The sequence below is a fragment of the Rana temporaria genome, chromosome 11 (genome assembly GCF_905171775.1).
Source record: "Rana temporaria chromosome 11, aRanTem1.1, whole genome shotgun sequence".
NCBI lineage: Eukaryota > Metazoa > Chordata > Amphibia > Anura > Ranidae > Rana > Rana temporaria.
In genome coordinates this window covers 13,909,051-13,929,422 of record NC_053499.1, presented here as the reverse complement: position 1 = coordinate 13,929,422, position 20,372 = coordinate 13,909,051, and the positions used below count along the sequence as shown (strand labels likewise).

General features: G+C 44.8%; 1 long non-coding RNA gene across 1 annotated transcript in view; it reads right to left on the bottom strand.

The window, feature by feature from the left end:
- LOC120917057 overlaps positions 1-19,894 on the bottom strand; it is a 91,926-nt gene extending 72,032 nt beyond the window's left edge. The window contains exon 1 of the long non-coding RNA XR_005744162.1: positions 19,669-19,894. This is a non-coding gene — a long non-coding RNA (uncharacterized LOC120917057). The remainder of the gene's footprint in view (positions 1-19,668) is intronic.
- Positions 19,895-20,372: the final 478 nt, after the last annotated feature.

The window sequence follows — 20,372 nt, the reverse complement described above, 5'->3', positions numbered from 1 at the left end:
CTTCACTTTATTCTGCTGTAGCCAATGACAGGTGGACTTGGCCTTGTGTTTTGGATCATTGTCATGTTAGAATGTCCAAGTTCGTCCCATGCGCAGCTTCCTGGCTGATGAATGCAAATGTTGCTCCAGTATTTTTTGATCACATACTGCATTCATCTTGCCATCAATTTTATCCAAATTTCCTGTGCCTTTGTAGCTCACACAACCCCAAAACATCAGCGATCCACCTCCGTGTTTCACAGTAGGTATGGTGGACCTTTAATCATAGGCCTTGTTGACTCCTCTCCAAATGAAGTGTTTATGGTTGTGGCCAAAACACTCAATTTTGGTCTCATCACTCCAAATGACTTTGTGGCAGAAGGTTTGAGGTTTGTCTCTGTGCTGTTTGGCGTATTGTAAGTGGGATACTTTGTGGCATTTGCGTAGTAATGACTTTCTTCTGGCCACTCGACCACGCTGCCCATCTTTCTTTAAGTGCCTCCTTATTGTGCATCTTGAAACAGCCACATCACATGTTTTCAGAGAGTCCTGTATTTCCACTGAAGTAATTTGTGGGATTTTCTTTGCATCCCGAATTTTCCTGGCAGTTTTGGCTGAAATCTTAGTTGGTCTACCTGACCGTGGTTTGGTTTTAACAGAACCCCTCATTTTCCACTTCTTGATTAGAGTTTTAACACTGCCAATTGGTATTCTCACTTCCTTGGATATCTTTTAATATCCCTTTCCTGTTTTGTACAGTTCAACCACCTTTTCCTTCAGATCCTTTGATAATTATGTTGCTTTCCCCAAGATCCAGAATCCAGAAACTTCAGTGCAGCACTGGATGAAAGATGCAAGGGTCTGTCAGGAGTCCAGAAACTCATTGACCTTTTACACACACTAATTACAAGCAAACAGATCACAGTTGAGGATGGTTACCTTTAAAGTGGTTGTTAACCCATTCTAACAAGTTTATGCTACAGGTAAGCCTATATTAAGGCATACCTGTAGCTACCTTGGATATCTCCTAAACCTTTACGGTTTAGGAGATACCCCCCTGTGTCTGCATGTGCCAAAGTGATCGGCACATGCACACTGAAGCAACAGCACGCTGTGCCGTTGCTTCAGTTAGATATGCCGTTAACGGTGGCTCCCACGCCCATGCGCAGGAGTGACGTCATCGTGGCTCCGGCCAATCACAGCGCTAGAGCTGCAATACCCAGAAGTAAGCTCCGGGAGAGATCTCCGTGGCCGGGGGGGGGGGGGGGGACGGCTGCGGGGGCTTCGATCTAAGGTAAGTAGTACATAATGAGCTAGTATGCTATGCAAACTAGTTTATTCTGCCTTTAGACTTGCATTTTTTTTTTACGGGTTTCTAACCACTTTATTAACCATTCAAACCCATTTGTGTCAACTTGTGTGCATGTTATCAGGCCAAAATCACCAGGGTATGTAAACTTTTGATCAGAGTAATTTGGATGGTTTCTGTTTTCATTATGATTTAAATAGAGTAAACGCAGTTGATTGATAATAAATGACTTCAGCCAAACACTAACCATGAGTGAAAGAAATGTTTTTGTGTTATCATTCATATTCTCTGAAAAATGGCCAAGAAATCATAAATTCTGCCAGGGTATGTAAACTTATGAGCGCAACTGCACTACTCTCCTGTAGTCCAAGGGAGGGGGCGAGCACGACACCCCACACCAGGGAGAAAGCCTTGCATTACTGTGTGGAGTTACAGACAGAAGGACAGGAAGTGAGGATTTCTCAGAAGAAATAAGGACATTTAAAAGCAAAATGGAAGGATGAGGTAAGTGAAGGAGGACTGCACTAAGGTAAAGGAAGCTATTTAGGGGGAAATAATTACCTTTACAACCCCTTTAATTAGGAGAAATGTTACTCTATGGAAGCGTCTTACATGTAAAACTATGATCGGCCAATGTAATAGTACAATGATACATATACTATAAGTCCTTATTTAGCCACAATGTGACCAATATTGTGAACTTAAAGTAATCTTTGCTATTGCTTTTTGTACTATAATGCCACATACACACGATCGGACATTCCGACAACAAAACCGTGGATTTTTTTTCCGACGGAATGTTGGCTCAAACTTGTCTTGCATACACATAGGTAGATTCAGGTACAATGGATTAACTTTAGGGCGGCGTAGCCTAGCCTGTTTAGGCTACACCGCCGTAAATTAGCTAGGTTAGTAATGATTCTCAATCTTCTTACCTGCTAATCTACGGCGGCGTAGCCTCAAACGAGCGGGCGTAAGGGCGCCTAATTCAAATGACTTGAATGGTAATGAGGCTTGACCTCACGTTTTCGAGGTTTTTTGTCACTGCGCATGCCCTGGGTGACTACATTTCCCAGTGCACATTGCGGCTAAGTACGCCGTACGGGCCTATTGATTTCGACGTGGACGTAAACGACGTAACTCCTGATTCGCGGACGACTTACGCAAACGACGTAAAAAATTTGAACCTCGCGGCGGGAACGGCGGCCATACTTTAACATTGTTATTTCACCCCACTTCTTGTTTCTTGTCTGGTCATTAGCTTAGGCTTATGACATCATGCACAGCTTTCTCTCTAACTTCTGTGATAAGAATGAGAGCTGCAGAGCTGGAGGTGTGCCTCTGTGTAAATCCAGGAAGTGAACAGGCAGCAACTTCAGCTGCCCAAAGTTAAAATGGCTGCAGCCAGACTCAGTGGAGGGAGATTTCCGCAGCATATTTGGCACAGTACAGAATCACAGTATATATAAAATAGTACGCAAAGTGGTTTGGGCGAAGCTTCAGAATGGCAAAGATGTTTTTATTACAAATAATGTGAGCAGACTGCTGTTCTTCTTCCTATACGTCAGCAAAAATGGCACGGCTGGGCTCTTAAAGGAGGCGTACAGGTACGTGCCTGTGCCCAGCCGTGCCATTCTGCTGACGTATATCGGCATTAGGCGGTCCTTAAGTGGCTCCGTGGACCGGTCCGAAGCTCCGTAACCGCACCTCTGGGACCCGCGGACCCGATCGCTGCCGGTGTCCCACGATTGGGTCACATGAGGTGAGTGTAAACACACCTTCCCCATTCTTCTCTGTGGCAGTGTCACTGATCGTCTGTTCCCTGATATAGGGAACGACAATCAGTGACGTCACACCTACAGCCACGCCCCCCTACAGTAAGAATCACTTCCTTAGGGCACACTAAACCCCTTAGAGCCCCCTAGTGGTTAACCCCTTCACTGCCTTTGTCATTTTCACAGTAATCAGTGCATTTTTATAGCACTTTTCGCTGTGAAAATGACAATGGTCCCACAAATTAGTCAAAAGTGTCCGTTGTGTCCGCCATAATGTCGCAGTCACGAAAAAATCGCTGATCACCGCCATTACTAGTAAAAAAAAATATATTAATGAAAATGCCATAAAACTATCCCCTATTTTGTAAACGCTATAACTTTTGTGCAAACCAATCAATAAACGCTTATTGTGATTTTTTTTACCAAAAATATGTAGAAGAATACGTATCGGCCTAAACTGAGGAAAAATATGTTTTTTTTGGGGGGGGGATATTTATTATAGCAAAAAGTAAAAAATATTGAATTTTTTTCAAAATTGTCACTCTATTTTTGTTTATAGTGCAAAAAATAAAAACCGCAGAGGTGATCAAATACCACCAAAAGAAAGCGCTATTTGTGGGGAAAAAAGGACGCCAATTTTGTTTGGGAGCCACGTCGCACGACCGCGCAATTGTCAGTTAATGCAGGGATCGACAAATCCCGGGCGCCAGGTCGCCATGGCGACTAGAAATAGTGTCCTGGCGACTTTTTTTTTGTGAGCTGGTGCCATCTGGTGGTGAGCCGTTGGTATTACAAGTTAAGCATTACAAGTTAAACAGCAATTCTAATGTAATTTTTCACTATTTTCACTGCCATCTTCTTCCCTCTAATTAGAACCCCCAAACATTATATATATTTGTTTTATCCTAACACCCTAGAGAATAAAATGGCGATCGTTGCAATACTTTCTGCCACGCCGTATTTGTGCAGCGATCTTACAAGCGCACTTTTTTGGGAAAAAATTACACTTTTTTTAATTAAAAAATAAGACAACAGTAAAGTTATCCCCATTTTTTTTAATATTATGAAAGATAATGTTACGCTGAGTAAATTCATACCCAACATGTCATGCTTCAAAATTGCGTTTGAACACCGTTTACATATGCGGGCGCTGCTCACGTATGTGTTCGCTTCTGCGCGCAAGCTCGTCGGGATGGGGTGCGTTTTCTGGCTCCTAACTTTTTTAGCTGGCTCCTAGATTCCGAACAAATTTGTCAACCCTGAGTTAATGCGACCCAGTGCCGAATCGCAAAAAGGGGCAAGGTCCTTAACCTGCATATGGTCCGGGGCTTAAGTGGTTAAGTTCCTCCATGCAAAGCAATTATGCAAGCTAAAAATGTATTGTGTCTGAGACAAGCATGAAACGCGTAGAGTGTGGAGGATTGGTTTGTTATTCTGATTGCACACAGACATCTAATTTAAGTCATCAACTCTAACACCCTCTTTGGAAAGGCTTGGGGGCTCAGTGAAGTTGTGGATTGCCTTCACACCTTGTGGCAACTGAGAATCGCCCTGAAGCTCTGTGACTGGCATCCCTAAGCATCAGGGCAGTTATCACTCTGATAGGGCTTGGCATAAGCTGCTAAACTGGGTTAATATTATTTGACAGCTTTTTCTTTTTTTTTCTTGAACTGTCCATTTACACAATGTTAAAGTCCAGTGCAATGCGCCTAGGATGGCAGCTGTGTGCCAAGGAAGATGACTTGAGCAAGCTTATTATCATGAGAAAAGTTTATACGTATGTCACATCACATCTGTCAAAAGATCTGGGGTAAAAACCTCGGCACAGCGTCTCTCAGGAGATCCGAGAGGAAGAAACTGGCATTGGCAAGAAACTTTGTAAATAACTTCACCCGTCAGTTGTTACTGAGATAAAAGAAATAACACAAGCATAGTTTGGTTATCGAACTTAAAAAAAACATACAAATGGTTCGTTGCTTTAAGAAAGAATAGGCAAGCTGGTAGCAATCGACTCTGCCCCAGTTTTCTATCTGGTACTGCTGATCCATAGAAACATGGCAGAGAGACACCAGAAAAAGACCAATCCATCAGTCCATCTAATCAGCCCCATTTTTCATATATAGATCTATCTATAGATCTATCTATCTATCTATCTATCTATCTATCTATCTATCTATCTATCTATCTATCTATGTATATAGATATATAGATAGTGTCATGGATATGCAATAAAGTCTGGCAGCTTACCTGTCTCATGTGTTCATTAGAGGCCTGACCCTCTTTCTGGCTGTCTTTTATCACCTTCCTCCCTGTATGGCTCCACCCCAGGCCATCCTAGGAAGCCTATATTAACCACTGCACTGCTAGTCTGCTTTGCTGTTCAACCTTTGTTTGTAGCTTGTTCCTGTCTGCAGTGTGTTACGTTTACCTTCCTGTGTACCGACCTTGGCTCGTCTCTGACTTCTCCTGTTTGCCTGTTTCCCTGACCCTTGGCCTGTTCCTTGTTTACCCTTGTCTGCCAGTTGCCCCGACCTCGGCTTACCCATCACTATCGCTTGTCCTGGTTGCTGCTTCCCCTCTCTCCCTGCGGAGCGTGACCTTGGGGACCCCAGGGGTCGCAACCTGGATCCAGCTGCAGCGAAGGACATCCTCACCACCAGAGGCTCTGGTGAATACAAAGCTGGGTCTTAGACTCGGCGCCCTGGGGAATCTTGGGCTCACGCTTCCTCTCTGATCACAGCAGTCGGCCATAGGGTTCACTACCCTGTGGTGCATCCCTGACCCCAACGGGGTGCACTTGTCACCTGGCCACAGGTGACCTGACAGATAGATTTATATATATAGATAAATCAAAATGTATTTATAAATATATATATATATATATATATATATATATATATATAGATAGATAGATAGATAGATATTATATCTATCTATCTATCTATCTATCTATCTATCTATCTATCTATATATATATATATATATATATATATATATATATATATATATAGTATATATATATATATATATATATATATATATATATATATATATATATTGTAAGGGGTTAGCTCGGTAGCGGGTGTGTGACCCCCTGGATGGGTTCACTACACACTGAATTTATACAGACAGGCAGTCGAAGACGGTTGAAAACAAAGATTTTGGTTTATTCTTCCATCTTGCTGGAAACAAGTGCAAGCATCGAAACGGCATAAACAAAATCAAACATAAAATAAACCCTGACCACTTTTGGGCGTCTACCTTCACCACACAGGAACCTATCTATGGAGTCTGGCACAGCCTAGTGCTGGGCAGACAGTGCTGGTCATACAGCAGAAAACAATAGTCTTTTGATTTTTATCACATAGAAAAATCAATCCTCTCCTCACCTCCTCAGAAGACTTTCAGTACTGCTCTCTTTCACTCAGAAAGCCTCAGCATGCAGCAAATTAGTGGTAATCCTCTGGACTACTTATAGAGGCCTTAATTGCCTCATTCTGAACAGCTGAAGTCTTCCAACGCCCTCCAACCTTTCCTGGCTATTTCTCGCAGCCGACGCCTAATAACAATTGGTGTATTGTCTAACAAGGCAGAAATGTATGTCCCGTCTGTGACAACACCCACAGATTTACCTGACTTCCTGTCACAATATATATATATATATATATATATATATATATATATATATATATATAGATAGATAGACAGATAGATAGATAGATAGATGGATGGATGGATGGATAGATAGATAGATAGATAGATAGATAGATACAGTGGAACCTTGGATTAGGAGTATAATCCGTTTCAGGAGAATGCTCGTAATCCAAAGTACTCGCATATCAAAGTGAGTTTCCCCATTGAAGTCAATAGAAACAAAAAATATTAGTTCCGCATTGACTTCAATGGGATGCAATACCGCATGCGGCCAGAGCCCGGGGGCCCTCGGAAACGGCTGAAAAGACGCAAGGACACTTCGGCTGACCTCGGAAAGACTTCCTACCCGAGATTTGCCAGGGTCAGCCGTGCTGTCCTCTGGCCTTTCCGTGCATTTCTGAATGGCGCCGATCGGCTGCGATTGGCGACGTTCGGCTCTGCTCAGCTCCGACGCCCCCCCACCTCAGGTCAAAAGCGGTACTGCACACCACTTTGGCCTGAATCGTCAACACTCGCAAACCGAGCCATGTTTATTTATAATACAGTACTCATATTGCCAAACGCTTGTTAACCACGTTATTCACAATCTGAGGTTCCACTGTATATATATATATATAGTTATATAGATAGACATATCTATCTATCTATATATGTATATCTATCTATAGACATATCTATCTATATATATATATATATATATATATACATATATATATATAGATATAGATATATCTATATATAGATATATCTATATCTATATATATACAGTAAAAGAGAAGAGAGGCGCCTCTAAGTGTAGCAATTAGAATTAGAGCGGAGATTGCGAGGCAGACCTTCTCGTCCAAAATCAGTGCCTGACCTCACAAATGCTCTTCTGGAAGAATGGTGAAACATTCCCATAGACCAGGCATGTTCAAAGTCCGGCCCGGGGGCCAATTGCGGCCCCCCTGGTGATTTATTATGGCCCCCCTGGGGATTTGGATATATATAGCCATTGTAGCCTCACATGTGCCCTGTGCCCTGGGGGCCACAAAATATATATACCGTATTTATCGGCGCTGCCTCGAAGGGGACAGGACATGTGCCGTCAGATTACATAAAGAGAATCTCCTGGTTACTCAGCGGCATCTGTAATAGGAAGTCCCGTTTCCTGGGATGCCATTGGATGACTGTTCTGTTTATCATAGGAGGCGGGACTTTGTATTTAAGAGGCCACAAGGAAACAAAAATTTTCCTGTTTGTAATCTGACGGCACTTGTCCCTCCCGGTCCCCTCCGAGGCTGCAGATGGGCATCGATCAGGCTGCACTGATAGCAATGGTAAGGCTGCATTCATGGCACATGTGAGGTTGCATTGATTGCAATGGTGAGGCTGCATTCATGGCAATGGTAAGCCTGTACGTGTTATACGCTGATAAATACGGTATATCCAAATAACATGCCCAAGCTCAATCTTAGTCCTGAGCAGCACTCAGGGATTCGTTGGGGCCACAAAAGAGATATATAAAGTATATCCAAATAACACGCCTGAGCTTATCTCTTCACCACACACAGCTACAAAGGCAAGATAATTCTCGTTGTGCAGTGTATTAGTGCTCGGGAAAACACACTTAGATCAAATTTTAATGGTTCAAAGAATGTCAGGCAAAATGGTCGGCCCTCGAGCATGTTCTCTTCATCAAATGTGGCCCTCTTTGAAAAAAGTTTGGACACCCTTGCCATAGACACACTCCTAAACCTTGTGGACAGCCTTCCCAGAAGAGTTGAAGTTGTTATAGCTGCAAAGGGTGAGCTAACTCAATATTGAACCCTACAGACTAAGAAAAAAAAGCTGATGGCTATTGATTTTGAGTTTTCACAAAATTAGATCTTTCCCAATTTTTTCAAAAATGTTTAACCTCTTAAATATTTAATCTTACCCTTTTATAAATCTGAAAAGTAAAAAGAAGGAAAAAATAAATAAATGTGCCTTAAATCTTCTCTCAAACGCATTGCATCTTGGTGCATTCCGATATTCTCTATGCTTAAAGAAAACGGGTATATTGGAGCACAGGATGGCTCTTTCCGAAGACGTTACAATTTAATTTTGGCGGCTGGAGGAATGAAATGATTTAACACAGTTCAGCAAGAGACCAGTATTGAAATTCAAATTGAATTCTGCTCATCTGAAGTGGCAGCCATTTACTGTCAGGCACATTTTGTGTCTTAGGAAGCCGGCGAGCTCCCCTGTGACCGCTGAGATCGTCTGCGAACCTCTTTTCTTTAGATGTCATGGAGAGGACAATATCTCCCTCTGTGAACAGTTCACAGGCTCCATTCCAAGACATTTCAGGACCTCGGACAGCTCCCCCTCTTACAGGCTATGATGACAGCCTTTGTCCATGTGACACTTCTGTACAGAAGGGAAGAGGATTCTAGATTACAGCTGTATGCATTATATTATGGAAGAGAAGTATAGTAAATAAGTCCAGGAAAAAAATATATTAAATTCAGTGTAATCTCCCTCCGTCCTTTCCTGTCCTTATAATACAGGATCGCCCTCCCTATCTTCTTCTATTTCCTTTGCTCTCTTGCAACGCCTCCTCACTTTTACTTCTTAAAGCGGTTTTCCAGCCTTTTTTTAAATTTATTAAAAGTCAGCAGCTACAAAAAGTGTAGCTGCTGGCTTTTAATAAACAGACACTTACCTGCTCCACGGCTCCAGCGACGCGCCGGCCGGGGCTCCGCTCCTCGCCCCCCCTTGCCGGCCGGCGTCTTCATTCCTAGTATGGGCACCCGGCAGTGACAGCTTTCGGCTTCACGGCCGGGCACCCACTGCGCATGCGCGAGCGGCACTGCGCATGCGCGAGCGGCGCGGTGCCTTCCGATTGGACAGGCGCTCGCCTACAGGGAGGGGCTGCAAGAAGGCGATTAAGCTAATCGCCTTTCCAGCCCCTCGGTGGAAGGAGGAAGTGGGACAGGAAGTCCCCTTCTCCTGAAGCCCCCACTCCCCCCCCCCAAAAAAATGACATGCCAAATGTGGCATGTAAGGGGGCGAGGAGTGGGTTAAGAGGAAGTTCCATTTTTAGGTGGAACTCCGCTTTAAATAATTTTTCCTTCTTTCTCTCTCTTATGTGTAATTTTTCTCATTATCTTTCCTTATTCCCTTTCTATTACTTGTTTCTTATTTCTTTCTCTCTTGTTATCTTTCTCCTTACCCTCCCTCTCCTTCTAACTTCCCAAATTTTTCTATTGTTTTATTTTTTTTTCTCTCAATCTCTCTTTTTTCTTTCTTCTTTTTTTTTTAAATATGTTTTTTTTTTTATTTTTAGTTTATATCCATGCATAGGGCGTGCACAGCCTTTTGCATTAGGGTGTGCACCCCAAAACTCAACACATACTACCGATCACTCACGTTGAAAGGGAAGGGGTCGGTAAGTTACATATTTACAATGTTGGCACTGGTGAGCAGGGGCTGCAATGTTGGCACAGGTGAGCAAAGGCTGCAATGATCGGTGGAATCCATGTTTTTGCCTTGGAAGGTATGTTTTCACTTGAAAAATAGGGGGTCGTCAGGGGCATAACTAGAAATCACAGGGCCCCATAGCAAAATGTTGTGTGGGGCCCCCCAGAGCCGCCCTAGTGTCAATGCAGCGTGACCTGTGCCCCATACAGCGTGACCTGTGCACCATACAGCGTGACCTGTGCCTCATACAGCATGACCTGTGCCCTATACAGCATGACCTGTGCCCCATGCAGCGTGACCTGTGCCCAATGCAGTGTGACCTGTGCCCCATAAAGCGTTCCCCGTGCCCAATACAGCCTGGCCTGCCTGTGCCCAATACAGCCTGGCCTGCCTGTGCCCAATACAGCCTGGCCAGCCTGTGCCCCATACAGCGTGACCTGTGCCCAATACAGCATTGCCTGTGCCCAATGCGGCATGACCTGTGCCCAATGCGGCATGACCTGTGCCCAATACAGCGTTGCCTGTGCCCAATACAGCCTGGCCTGCCTGTGCCCAATACAGTCTGAACTGCCTGTGCCCCATACAGCGTGACCTGTGCCCTATACAGCAGAGAGAGGGATTGCCCGCTGTAATAGCTTTCATTTGAATTTCCCGTCTTCCCAGGGCTCATCGTCACACCTCTTAGCACCTCTTAGCCCAGCGCCTTTGATGACGTCACATGTCCGACACTGGACCGGCGTTCTGTCGATCAAAGGTGCCGGACCAAGAGGTGGAGCTATGTGACATGAGCCCCGGGAACACTGGAAGTTCTAATGAAAGCTATTGCAGCGGGCAATTCCGCTCTCTGCTGATACGGACAGCTCGCCTCTTCCTCTCCTCTCTCTTCCCCTGGCTGGGAGACCGTGCCGGCGATGCTCTTATCCTCACCGGGCCCCCCCTGATCCTCACTCAGCTGCGGGCCCCATAGCGCCCACGTGGGTCGCTATGGCGGTAGTTCCGCCACTGGGGGTCGTTTTATACACCGGAAAATACAGTAATAAAATATAATATATTATAAAAAAAGGTGATCACAATTCATAGGAATTAAAGCGGAGTTCCGGCCACAATTTCACTTTTTAAATATAAATACCCCTGTAATACACAAGCTTAATGTATTCTAGTAAAGTTAGTCTGTAAACTAAGGTCCGTTTTGTTAGGTTGTTACAGCATTTAGACACTTTATAAAATAGAAATTGACTGGGGCCATCTTAAGTGTGGGCATCATGAAGCCAGACTGTATGACTTCCTGGATTTCAGCCTTGCAGATCTTGCACATGCTCAGTGCTGCACAAGCAGTGTCAGATCAGGTTTCAGCACCTGTGCTGTCCAAGTCACATGATTCTTTGAGACTGGGGAGTGCACAGACTCCTGGAAAGTTACACCCACTACATTCCCAGGAGTCTGTGCGGTGTAGGTTAGGAAGCATTAAGCACCTAGGTGCAGGAAGTGGGAAGATTAACTATTCTGCCTAGCAACAACACTTTGAAGGCATCTAAAAAAAAAAAAAAATCCGTAAAGGACTAATGACATTTTTTTTAAAACTACTGATGTAATGTTATATTTATGGGTGGAACTCCACTTTAAAAGCAATATGGGGAGCAAAATGCATAGCCCGACACGTTTCGATCCAATAGGACGTCTACAGGGGCATGAGAGATTACCAGCGGGAAGGAATCTGCATACTTTTGGCTAATTATTGTATCAAAACTCAATAGGGAAGGTAAAGTCTCCCAAGGTATCTATTTTGTTTATTTCAGTAAAATACCTTTGCAAAGTCGTTACTTTCTAAGCCGATTGAGTATCTGAGCAGAACAGGTTAAATTAAAAGTTCAGATTTAATTATAAGTTGTGTTTGGAATGATAATAATCAGGATTCAGCACACAGCTCATTAACCTTTCCCTTAATGTAATAAAATAACCATTTCTTGCAAATTAGGAGCATTTCGTACCGAGACGCCATTTGGGTCTCAACAGTAACTTGTATTTTCATATTTTAAGCCCCCCGCAGATCCGGGAGCAAAAAAAAAAAAAGGGACTCCTCCTCTTCGCCAAGTTTCCAATAAATAAATCTCCGTGATCGTTTTGTTTTTTCCACTGTAAATCTCTGGGTAATATTTAGTCATTGCGTTGGCTCAATCAAGCAGTAATTGTCTTTTCTCATAGGAATAAACGGCATATCGCAGAATTTCCGATAAGGGGGAGGGAAATGAATTCTACTTCACGCCGCCAAAACCACGAATAATTCTAAAGTTAGCCCCGGTGTCTGATCAATAGAACGCTGATAAGGTCAGAAACATTGCAGAAAGTAATGGATTCCTTTCCAATTTGTAAACAGCCAATTATTACGGGAGATAATGTTATTATGCGCTTATTTACTACACATTCCGACAGGAATAATGACGGCTTTATAGAATTCAATAAGAAGAAAGGGCCAGATTCACATAGAATTCCGGCGGCGTAACGTATCTCATTTACGTTACACCGCCGCAAGTTTTACGGGCAAGTGCTTGATTCACAAAGCACTTGCCTGTAAAGTTGAGGCGGCGTAGCGTAAAGTCCACCGGCGCAAGCCCGCCTAATTCAAATGATCCAGGTAGGGGGCGTGGATCATTTAAATTAGGCGCGTTCCCGCGCCGATCGTACTGCGCATGCTCCATCTCTAAATTTCCCACCGTGCTTTGCGCGAAATTACGTCGCAGCGACGTCGTTTTTAGAACCTCGACGCGACTTACGTCCATTCCTATTCACGGACGACTTACGCAAAAAAAAATAATTCAAATTTCGACGCGGGAACGACGGCCATACTTTAACATGGCATGTCTATCTATACGCCACAAAATAGCAGCTTTAACTATACGCCGGAAAAAGCCGACTACAGACGACGTAAGAGAATGCGACGACCGCTCGTACGTTTGTGGATCGACGGAAATAGCTACTTTGCATACCCGACGCGGAAAACGGCGCAAACTCCACCCAGCGGGCGCGGAAGTATTGCATCTAAGATCCGACGGCGTACGAAGCCGTACACCTGTCGGATCTTACACAAATGCCGTTGTATCTTGGTTTGAGAATACAAACTAAAGATACGACGCGAGTAATTTGAAAGTACGCCGGAGTATCAGCAGATACGCCGGCGTACTTCTTCTGTGAATCTGCCCCAAAAGTTTAAAAAAACTGGCCCCATTCACATGTGAACGACGAGAAGCGTCTACACTTGAATGAACTGCCCTATGCACTTAAAATGTGCCAAAGTAGCTCCTTTGGGTCAGTGACGAAACGCGTCGGTGGGGCCAGCGACGTCATCGCGTTAATACTGGAAGTGAAATGACAAAGTAGCTCCTATACCCTTTATGGGGAGGATTTTTGTGCGTCTTGTACCACTGCATTTCTGTGCGCTGTTCACTCCCATTGTTTTAGGGTGTTTGGGGTATTTATTAATAAATGGCACCCAAATGCCAAAGTCAGCAGCTACAAGCACTGACTGTGCTATAGCCGAATGACAGCTACAGCGCGGCCGGGAGGCGATCATATGACGGCCTCCTGTGATCACGCCGCCGCGTGCCATCTGCGGGGTGCAGGGGGGCAAGCTCTGTGATAGCAGTGTCCTCCTCCGGACACTGCTGATCGCGGATACGGGTAAAGAGCCAATCAGCGGCTCTTTACCGCATGATCAGCTGTGTCCAATGACAGCTGATCACAGATGTAAACAGAAGCCGGTTATCGGCAATCCTTTCCTCGCGCTGACAGAATGAGGAGAAGAGAGCGGCTTGTGTAAAAAAGCCACATACATTGATTATCATTGCAGTCCCAACAGTGCCCACCAGTGCTTCCAATCAGTACCCATTAGTGCCTACTCATCAGTGTCACGTTTTACAGCCTGATCATCAGTGCCCATCAGTGCAGCCTCAACAGTGGCCATTAGTGCCGCCTATCAGTGGCCATCGGTGCAGTCTATCATTGGCTATCAGTGCCACCTCATGAACGCCACATCATCAGTGCCCATCAGTGCTGCCTATCAATCAGTGCCCATCAGTGCAGCCCATCAGTGCCGCCTCATCAGAGCCCATCATTGCAGCCTCATCAGTGCCCATCAGTGCCACCTATCTGTGTCACCTGAGAAGAGGAGTCACCGTTCCGGGTGGATCTTTAGCAGGCAAATCAAGGGACCTCCCAGGAATCCAAGGTGCTGGCAATGCACTAGGCAAACATGGAAAAGTGGAAATGGATGGACAAGCCGCACTCCAAAGGAACTTGAAGAAGTAGTCTTTATTAATAAAAACTGGACATGCAAATCCAAAAATGCAGTCACATAAGGGGACAGCCGATGCGTTTCGCACACAGTTAGTGCTTAGCCATGACTAAGCACTAACTGTGTGCAAAACGCGTCTGGGACTGGGAAGACTGACATCTAGTGGCAGGGATGAAATACTGCAGGGGACAGCTCCCTCTTTGCCAAAGGGGCAAGCAACTTCTTGTTCCGGGTTCCAATCCATGCCTCAACTTTTCCTCTCTGTTGCATTACAAATTTGTGAGTGATGAAAAGCATGGTGATCTCTCTGTTAATTGCTCTGCCTGTTTGTGTCTGTGTCAGACCTAATTACCATTTAGCTTTAACCTGCAGGTGACCACACTGAGTGACCCAGGGATTGTGGTATATGTAGTTTCTTCACAGGAAGTGTCAGTTCTTAGACTACAGATAGAGGTCATGCATTAATCTGTGCAGTGTCGTGCCGCATGCCTCATGTTTCATGTTTCAAAAACAAACAGAAACTTCTGACACTGGAATGTGAAAGTTTACTCTACTGTAGGCCCTCAGCCATGACAACTCTGAGGCCTCTAGAACAGCTGCACAGTCCATGGGCTACCTGACCAGAGCAGTTCATCAGGCTTTGGAATGCTTCTGGGAAGAAGGAACCCAATTCTCCAAGTTCTCCAATGCTTAATTATTTATCACCTTTCCAGCCCCTTTCTGGACACTCCTCTTTAGGGATTGGCCAGAGCGTGATAAATATTAAGGCTGGTTATATACATCTCCCTCACTAAGAAGCTCTGAAAACAATTACACCTGTCGGATCTTAGGGATATCTATGCGTAACTGATTCTATGAATCAGTCGCATAGATACTCAGAGATACGACGGAGTATCTGAGATACTCCGTCGTATCTCCTTTGTGAATCTGGGCCATAGTGCCTATTCTGCCTATTTGGTAATCAGGCACTGTGTCGGATAAAAATTGACGTGTCTTTTGGAGAGTTGTTGAAGGTGCTTATTCAGGAGGTAACCATGCTGGGCAAACAGTCCAAGGCAGTGGTGGCTGGTGCTCAAAGCTTTTGAGGGGGCGCAAAAAAAAAATGTTCAGCCTCACTGTGCCCATCAAATGCAGCCACTGTGCCTTCCATTGTTACCACTGTGCCATGCCATCAAACGCAGCCACTGTGCCATCAATTGTCACCACTGTGCCATGCCATCAAACGCAGCCACTGTGGCATCAATTGTCACCACTGTGCCATGCCATCAAACGCAGCCACTGTGGCATCAATTGTCACCACTGTGCCATGCCATCAAACGCAGCCACTGTGGCATCAATTGTCACCACTGTGCCATGCCATCAAACGCAGCCACTGTGGCATCAATTGTCAGCACTGTGCCATGCCATCAAACGCAGCCACTGTGTCATCAATTGTCACCACTGTGCCATGCCATCAAACGCAGCCACTGTGGCATCAATTGTCACCACTGTGCCATGCCATCAAACGCAGCCACTGTGGCATCAATTGTCACCACTGTGCCATGCCATCAAATGCAGTCACTATGCCATCAATTGTCACCACTGTGCCATGCCATCAAATGCAGTCACTGTGGCATCAATTGTCACCACTGTGCCATGCCATCAAACGCAGCCACTGTGCCATCAATTTTCACCACTGTGCCATGCCATCAAACGCAGCCACTGTGCCATCAATTGTCACCACTGTGCCATGCCATCAAATGCAGTCAATATGCCATCAATTCGCACCACTGTGCCATGCCATCAAACGCAGTCACTGTGCCATGCCATCAAACGCAGCCACTGTGCCATGCCATCAAACACAGCCACTGTGCCATCAATTGTCACCACTGTGCCATGCCATCAAACGCAGCCACTGTGCCCCTCAATTGTCGCCACTGTGCCAATTGTCACCACTGTGCCCTTTAATTGCAATGCATAAATGTATGTTATTTGCGAGAGCCAGAGGGGGCGGCGCTGCAGTCAATATTAGTAAAAACGACATTCTTAAATTCTTAAAGGGCCCATTTTTTTTTTTTTTTTTTATGACTTCAGGAGAAGGGGGGGGGGGGGGTACGGCGCCCGGGTGCCCCCTATGATTGGGCCGCAACTGGGCCAAGGTCTAAAGGAGATATGTCAAAAGCTAAAGTAATACTTGAAACAAAACAGACCCTAACAGAGGCGGTGCATAATAATAAAAAAATAGTAATATTAATGACATAGTTCTAATGAGCAGTTGCCTGTGGTTGTGCATTATAAGATATTTTCGAATTATAGCTTTTTCCACTCACAGTCTGTATTAGTGTCAGAAAGCAATTAAAACTGCTAATTAGCAAATAATGCATGCAAATGCTCTTAAACGGTTACAAAGCTCAGCTGATTATTCCTCTCAAACTGAAAAACCTCCCAGAGCTCCCCCAGTTTGCGCCAAGCAGATGTGACAAGTGAAGTCAGCTGTTGAGCGGCCAGTGGACACCAACCACGGGGACATTACTTATTTAGAGAAGCTTGAAATCGGCAGAAGTGCGGCGGTCGGTATAAAAGCGCGGGGCTTATGTGGATGAGATTTCATTAATTAGATATGCAGTAGGAACTTAAGCTGATAGGAGCCTCAAGCCCTGTAAACACGATCGGTTTGTCTGATGAAAACAGACCGATGGACCGTTTTCATCGGACGAACCGATCGTGGGTGGCCCCCATCGGTTTGTTTTCCATCGGTGAAAAAAACATGTTTTAAATTCATCCTATGGATAAAAAAACGATAGAAAAAAAAGATCGTCTGTGTGGAAGTCCATCGGTCAAAGATCCACGCATGCTCAGAATCAAGTCGACGCATGCTCGGAAGCATTGAACTTCATTTTTCTCAGCACGCCGTAGCGTTTTACGTCACCGCGTTTTGGCACAGTCGGATTTTTGACTGATGGTGTGTAGGCAAGACTGATGAAAGTCAGCTTCATCGGATATCTGTAGAAAAAATCCATCGGATTAGATTCCATCAGATATCTGATCGTGTGTATGAGGCTTTAAAGGACAGGAGGAGGAAGAAAGCTGCTTGAGGGTCCCACCAGAGAGCAGAACAAACGGTAAAAGGAGGGAATTACTGGCGGACAGGATAGCGTCACTGTTTGTGCCACCTGAGGCTTGGATCCTATGGACATGAGATAACTAAACTTCGCAAACAAAATTGTAAGTTTAACGTGGTTGTAGACTAAAAAAAAAACATAAAAATAAATAAAAACCTGCAAGACAAAGGCATAATGAGCTAGTATGACTAGCATATTATCAATTACTTACCTTAGATCGAAGCCCCCGCAGCGACCCTCGTTCCTCTCCTCTGCCGCCGCCATAATACCCATAGCGACTTTTGGCTATCGCCGCTCCGGCGCTGTGATTGGCCGGATCGGCGATGATGTCACTCTCGCGCATGCGCGCTTTTCCGGCACGAACCTGCGCATGCACGCTTTTCCGGCACGAACCTGCGCATGCGCGCTTTTCCGGCACTATCCCATTCAAGACCCGGCACGCTCAGTGCGCCTGCGCCGTTGTCTACCGTGTAGGTTAAAGTGGATGTAAACCCACTCTCATCCTTTCTAAACTAATTCCATAGTACTGATCTATAAGGATATACATGTCTCCTGCATGTATAGAAAGAAAGATGACCGCTCAGTAGTAATCAAGGAGCCTCCTCACTAGAACCAAAACCTGGGTGCCGGCAATGCAATGGTAATGCAAAAATATAAAGGAAACTTGGACAGCCGCACTCCAAAAAATTTCCCTTTAATTAAAATCACTCACAAAAAGAACATGCCACAGCAAAAATTGGACAAAAGCCAACGCGTTTCGCACTGTAGCTTCAGTGCTTACTCATAGCTAGTACATCTCCTGCATGTATCCTTACCTGTCAAATGTCTCCCCTCTGTCTGTTATAAGAACTGAAAAACTGCAGATTCTGTGGATGGATCTGTTGTCTGAGAAGAGGAGAATAAGGGGGGATATGATCCACATGTACAAATATATAAGGGGTCCATACAGTGAACTTGGTGTTGAGTTATTCACTTTACGGTCAACACTGAGGACAAGGGGGCACTCTTTACGTCTAGAGGAAAAGAGATTTCGGGGCTATATCCACAGACGAAGTACGCCGGCGTATCTACTCATACACCGGTGTACTTTCAAATTTCCCACGTCGTATCGTTGTTTTGAATCCTCAAACCAAGATACGACGGCTTCTGGGTTAGATCCGACGGGTGTGTGTCTTCGTACGCCTTCGGATCTAAGATGCAATACTTCGGCGTCCGCTGGGTGGCGTTTTCCGCGTCGGGTATGCAAATTACCGATTTACGACGATCCACGAACGTAACCGCGGCCGTCGCATTTTCTAACGTCGTCTGTAGTCGGCTTTTTCCGGCGTATGGTTAAAGCTGGTATTTTTCGGCGTATACATAGACTTGCCATGTTAAGTATGGCCGTCGTTCCCGCGTCGAAATTTGATTTTTTTTTTTTTTTGCGTAAGTCGTCTGTGAATAGGGATGGACGTAACTCACGTCTAAGTTAAAAAAATGACGTCGTTGCGACTTCATTTCGTGCAAAGCACGGCGGGAAATTTCTTGACGACGCATGCGCATTTCATTCGGCGCGGGGACGCGCTTCATTTAAACGAAACCCGCCCCCAACCCGCCCAATTTCAAATCCGCCGCCAGAAATACACTACGCTGCCGTAACTTACGTCGCAAAATCGCTGAGGATTCGAAAATGCGCCAGGTAAGGTACGGCGGCTTAGTGTATCTCTGATACGCTGCGTCGATCTACATGTATGTGGATCTGGCCCTTCATCTCCAAATACGGAAAGGTTTCTTCATGTCCACTTAAACTATAGGATAGTTAATTTATCCCTTAACTACCCCCATTTGTGAGGGTCGGGGTTTTTGTTTAAAGTCCCATGCAAATCAATGGGAAATGTATGTTCCCACATAACTTCTGTACGCCTGGAGATATTTCAATAATACCTGGTACACATATTACTTATATGCCAAATAAAAATATATGACACTTAAATTAACCCTTACCTACACCCTTATATAAAAGATGGGTATATTTATATTACTATGATTTTCCTCCCCAAAAGGTTAAGATAGGAAGACCGGGCAACGCCGTGTATTCAGCTAGTTTAGCATAAAAGACAGGATTGAAGATAGACTCACAGCGCCTAGGAATCCCCCGGGGACGCAGAACTCCCAGCACATACTATGGCCCCGGCAGTAACTTTTTCCAACGGATAATTATTTATGAGCATGCCGCCATGCGGAATCCCGGTATTAGCTGGAGACGGCGCCGTAAATTTTACAGCAGACGGAAACGACGATAAGTGTGAGCGATGGAACCTCGACTTTACAATCTTCCAGGCTCTCAAGCAGTTAAAGCTATATAGGGAAAAACCTCTGTGAATCGTCTGGCACCGTAATGGGTAATTATCTGCCATGAGTCAGCCTGCTCTTGCACGGTCGCCATGGCGACGGCCCATGCTGCAGGTGAGGATTTTTTGCCTTTCTGCGTTTTGCAACCATTTCCAGTAATAAAGAGCTATGCGTGCTGGGTTTTAGTCATAAGGATGAACCATGAATTACTCTTGTAATGCCGTAGACGAGGAATTATGCCTCCAGTGTTTACAATAAATTTTTGAAAATAAATAAATAAAGTGACAAGGGAAAATGATGGGTGTCTGTATAGATCTTCCTGACCTTGGGTAGAAAATTAATGTCTGATGGCGCATTAATCCCGAGGGTTGGCTGGCTCCATACTTAAAACGCACCTGTAGTTTTGTCGCAAGATGTATTCGGTAAAAAGGAGGAGAGGGAAGGTTTGCACTGTTTTTTCTTTTCAATTACGAATATTAAAGTTTTTTTTT